Genomic DNA, 5,179 nt, shown 5'->3' with positions numbered 1-5,179 from the left:
GAGAAATGCTAGATATGGGTAGTGAGATTTGAATTTGGGCCTTTGTCAAGATAATATCTGCTCTTAACAGCTGAGCCATCTCTCCAGCCAGAGATGTTAATTTTTTAGTTGGTGTGTATTGCTGTATGTGCCCATGTATAGGGAATGTGCATTTTAGTGCAGTGCCTAAGATGTCTATGATGTTTTCATAGATTTGTGTGAATCTTTTTTACTAGCTTTTGTATGTCTCGGAGATAGATGAAACACCACACAACATATCCCACTCCATATGTTGTGGCCACTGCATGCTTTCCCACAGAGGCCAGAAGAGACCACTGAATATCCTGGAGCTGGAGTTACAAGTTACCCATCTGATGTGGGTGCTGGGAAAAGAGCTTAGATGCTTTAGTAGAGTAACAAGTCCAAAACTGCTCAGCTATCTCTCAAGTCCGACTGTAAATTAGTAAAAAAAGTGTAAAGAATGTCAAAAGAAAGTATTTTAGGGAGTGGGGAGATGGTTTAGTGGGTTAGTGCACTTGGTCTGCAAACATAAAGTCTTGAGTTTGAATTCTAAGCACCCACATAAGAAGATCATGGCTGCACATGCCTGAGAGCCCCCGCACAGGGGACAGAGACAGTGGAGATTAGACCCTGTTGAGCAGCCATGCTTTTGAGATAGTGGAGTTCTTATTACATGAGAGGTCCTGTCTCCAGGCAGTAAGGTAGAGTATGATGGAAGAAGACACTTGCATCTTCTTGCCTCATGCTCTTGCAGCTGTATGTGCACCTGCATACTCATGTGTGTATGATACACACAAAAGAAAATATTTTATTGCTTTGTAGTTAACAAGAATGAACCATTATAAAACACTGTATTTGATTTTGTTTTCTCTTCTTTCTTTTCCTTTTTCTCTTCATCCTTCATTCCTTCCTTCCCTCACTACCTCGCCTTCCTCCATCCCTCCTTTCCATAATATCCATAATATTTATTTTTGCATACAGTGTTTCAAGAGGTAGTTTTTTCTTACCAGAACTCACTTTATTATATCAGGCTGGCTCCCATCTCACATAGATCTGCCTGCCTATTCCTTCTGAGTGGTGGGGGTAAAAGATGTACCATGTTCAGCAAGTTAGTTTTTCAGGATTAATAGTCCCTAAATGTGGAGTTAGAAGATAAAACCAACTGTTTACATATCTCAATTGCAGAGAGATACTTAGGGTACAAAAGGATTTATTCATGGGGATTGATTTAAAAAATTATAATATTTAAAAATTTACTTGTGTATGTATGTGTCAGGTATGTGCATTCCATGATGTGGGTATGGAGTTCAGAAGACAAATTTTGGGAGGCAATTTTCCTACCATGTGGGTTCTGGGGATTAAACTCAGATTATCAGTCTAAGTGGCAGATGCTTTTACCTGCCGAGCCATCTCATTGGCTCAGGATTGAATTTCAGATGAGTTAAGTTCTAAATTGTAAAGCTATTATCATGAGTCATTACCTTCTCTTTTTGTTTTCTCTTTTTACTCAATATCCAGTCTCTGATGGAGAGCCTGCTAAGGATGAAAGACTGGAATTCTGTGCTTGGGGAAGATGTAACTGATGATGGTAATCTGGATGTAGAAGTGAACAATGACTTAGAGAATAACGTGCACTGACTTGTGGCGACTGGCTCCTTGTTTCCTCTTCATTCCACATGTGTATAGAGCTCCTCATATACTTAGACTTGGCACATTTTGTCTATCTTCATGAAATACCACGCTCCCTTTCCACCTTATTTAGCTAGTCTTTTGTGTAAATATTTCTTTACCTCTTCAGAGTTGTAGACTTCTTCTCTTTTGCTCTTCTCTATAGCCTATATTTCTTCATTATAACAACACAGCTCTTAAGTTCCATAACAAAAGGGGAACTATAGTAAGGTATAGTAATATAAAATATTTGTATTTTTCATTTTTATTTTATAATAGAAGAAACATAAATTCTATTTATGTTTAATAGTACTTAACTTGGAGCCATGGTTCATTAATAATTTTAGTGTTGAAGCCACGGTTGACTAATTAACCTGGATGCTGTAATGCCATAAGAATCTAAGCATAGTTAAGTCCATGGACACTGTTTAGGTAAATATTCAGTTCTTGTTGGGTCTCTGTAGTACACTGTCTATCTTCCTGAGTGTAGATCACTCTACCTTATATAAATTATTATTTTATTTTAATTACTCTTTTTACTGAGACAACATCTTGCTGTAGGTCAAGCTGGCCTGGAATTCACCTTGAAGTCCAGGCTGGCCTTATACTCATGGGAATCCCCTTGTCTTAGCTGTGAAATGTTGGAATTAGAGTCAAGAGCAAGTAAGCTCAGCCTCAAATTATTTAATTTTGGCCAGAAGAGGGGTTGCAAGACTAGATAAAGAACTAATGTATTCATTTGGATGTGTTCACTAAGTATGGTTTTATTTTTCACTGTAGGTAATCAGCCTAAGGGAGCTTTGAGGAAGCTAATATATGCTACTGAGGTTTGTATTAGTATGTAAAAATCTAGATGAGAAGGAGCAGGACCTACAGCAGACATGAAATCTGTGTGTCCTTAGTAACTAATTTAAAGATTGCTTTAATTTTTTTGTATAAGGTTATATGATAAATGATGAGAATTTTCTTTTTCTTTTGATGTATTAATTTTCTGTGCATTGGTGGTTTGGCAGTATGCTTGTTTTTATGAGGGTTTGAGATTCCCTGGAACTGGAGCTACAGACAGTCATGAGCTGCCATGTGCGTGTAGAGACTTAAATTCAGGTCCACTGGAAGAGCAGCCAGTGTACTATCTCTCCAGCCCCTAGGATTTCCTTATCAATTTCTTTTTTTTATATCAACTTTAGAAATTTTTATAATTATAGTATTTAGAAATGTTCAAATTGTACACTCATTTCTTCCATTAAAGATATCTTCAGAATATTATTGTTTTATTTAATCATTCCCCATGTGCATTCTTTTCTTCTGGTTCCAATGGTTCTATATACTCTTTTGAGAAATAAATAATAGCTGTGTTGTCTTCTGGTTTATTCCCTCTGTCAGTTCTTAGTTAATCTGTGTAAAAAGTCCTGATTGTATAGGGTGAAGGCTGCTTTGGCAGCTGCACTGATGTCTTTATGTTGTCCATGATAACATCATCACGGGGAAAATAACTGCAGAACAGTAGTATGGGGTATATTGGGGATGTGTGTTTCTTTTGTGTAATTGATAATTGCTTTTCTTCTTCTTTTCCTTCTTTGAAGTTAAGTGCTTCGTTAAAAACCCTAGAAGGAGACAGAAACCAAATTTATACTCAGTTATCTGAAATAGATGCAACAAATGATGATCTTACAGGTAAGGGTTCTTGACGAGCACGTCTCCTTAAAGAGAATGAATTACTTCTGAGTTTTACTGTCAGTGGTAAATGTATTCCATTATCTCTTATATTTATGTAAATTATTAAAAGTATGTAAGAATGTGGAGTATGGTGCATCTTTGTTAGGGTTTCTATTGCTATGTAGAGACACCTTGACCATGGCAACTCTTATAAGGAAGACATTCATTGGATCTGGCTTATAGTTCAGAGTTCTAGGGCCTGCAAATTATAAGTATACCATAAAGTAGTATTCCATAGTAATTGCACTGCAGAAGATCACACAGGCAGACATGGTGCTGGGGAAAGATCCAGGAGTTCTATATCTAGATCTGCAGGCAGCAGGAAGAGTGCCACTGGGTCAGTCTTGAGCATCTGAAACCTCAAAGCTCACCCTCAGTGACAACTTCCTCCAACAAAGCAATACTTCCTAATAGTGTCACATCCTCTGAGCCTAGGGTGACATTTTCACTCAAGCCACCACAAGGAGTACAATGTTGGATATAGTTTTAGATGTTAAAAAGTTTTAAATTTAATTTTTTCCTTACATTTTTTAAAATTGAGAAAGTGATCTTCAGGACTTGAGCTTGTAATGTCTACTATTTTAATATATTCATATAATTTATTAGCATACACAAGAGTGGCTTTACACCTGTAAAAATATATTTTTTTATGGAAAGCATTAAAAAAGTTTGCTGATTTTGTTCACATTGAAAAATAGTTTTTGCCAGTTGTGTTTGTGCTGTAAAAGGTATATCACATCTCACTGTGTTAATGAAATAAATTCATATTTTTATATCTGAAAAGAATGGATGGACATATTCAAATGTCTGTGCTGGTTAACTCAGAATGGAACCACAGGCATCTTTTTTTTTTTAATTTTCTCCTCATCTATATTTTCTTTTCAAAACAGGCTTTATTGATCCTGTTACACTTGCTTAAATGATGCAACATAAGACAAAAACTTCTGCTTGTAGAGCTTCATTTTACCTGCCTGATGCTTTTCCTGCCTGTTTCTAACTCTACACCTATGATCACAGGCAAAGCCCCTTCACTGATTACACAGCTGAATATAAACATACCAGAAATCAACATCAACAAAATAATCCTCTCAATGAATACAAGAAACGTCAATATGTAGTCAACCATTGCCACGGCTGCCCAGAACTTCACATTTCTTCCTTTTCATTCTTAACTTATTCTGTCTTCCAAACGATAGCCAGAACCATTTGAATCTGGACCTATGCTCTATACCAGACTTCATCGTTGTGAGGCCAGCTTCAGTGTACTTTATCTTCTTTATAACCTTCAAGACCAGGGTTGAGAACTGATGAGAAAAAGACCAAAAGGGTCTCAAAGGCCTTTAAGACTTTTAATGAGCAAAATGCTTAAAAAAGATTGAACCATTGGATTAAATTGCCCTACTCACTGATTATACTAATTGTATTGTTATTAGACCTGAAAAAACACTAGTCTAATTAAAAAAAATGCTGCTATCTGAGAATAGTATTAACAGTGTGGAAGATACAGAGAGGAATAGGCACTCTGTTTTCAAGGCAGCTTTATCGAGGCATACATTAACGTACATGTATCTTAGTAGGAAGTACCAGTGTAGCAAGCAATTAGTTCACCAGTTATTCCATTGTTTACTCCTTCTCTTGGCCAGTCTTAATCCCCCCCCCACCAAATAATATGGGAAACTCTTGTGTGTGTAGAGCGTTCCTCCAAATCCACCTTTTCTTTTTCCATGGTGTTTTAAAAAATTATTTAATGTTTTTTATTTATTTACTTTATTGGGAGTTTGCTCACATATATGTC

At 36.5% G+C, this 5,179-nt stretch overlaps 1 non-coding gene across 1 annotated transcript; it reads right to left on the bottom strand.

Moving 5' to 3' along the window:
- Window positions 1–4,584: 4,584 nt before the first annotated feature.
- Window positions 4,585–4,713, bottom strand: LOC127217064 (small nucleolar RNA SNORA61). The gene has a single exon (XR_007834065.1). It is a non-coding gene; the product is annotated as a small nucleolar RNA SNORA61 (small nucleolar RNA).
- Between the last annotated feature and the right edge of the window lie 466 nt (window positions 4,714–5,179).

Source organism: Phodopus roborovskii, unplaced genomic scaffold (assembly GCF_943737965.1).
Source record: "Phodopus roborovskii unplaced genomic scaffold, PHOROB, whole genome shotgun sequence".
In the NCBI taxonomy this organism is placed as follows: Eukaryota; Metazoa; Chordata; class Mammalia; order Rodentia; family Cricetidae; genus Phodopus; species Phodopus roborovskii.
The sequence above is the reverse complement of the archived record's forward strand: the minus strand, read 5'-3'. Positions and strand labels throughout refer to the sequence as shown.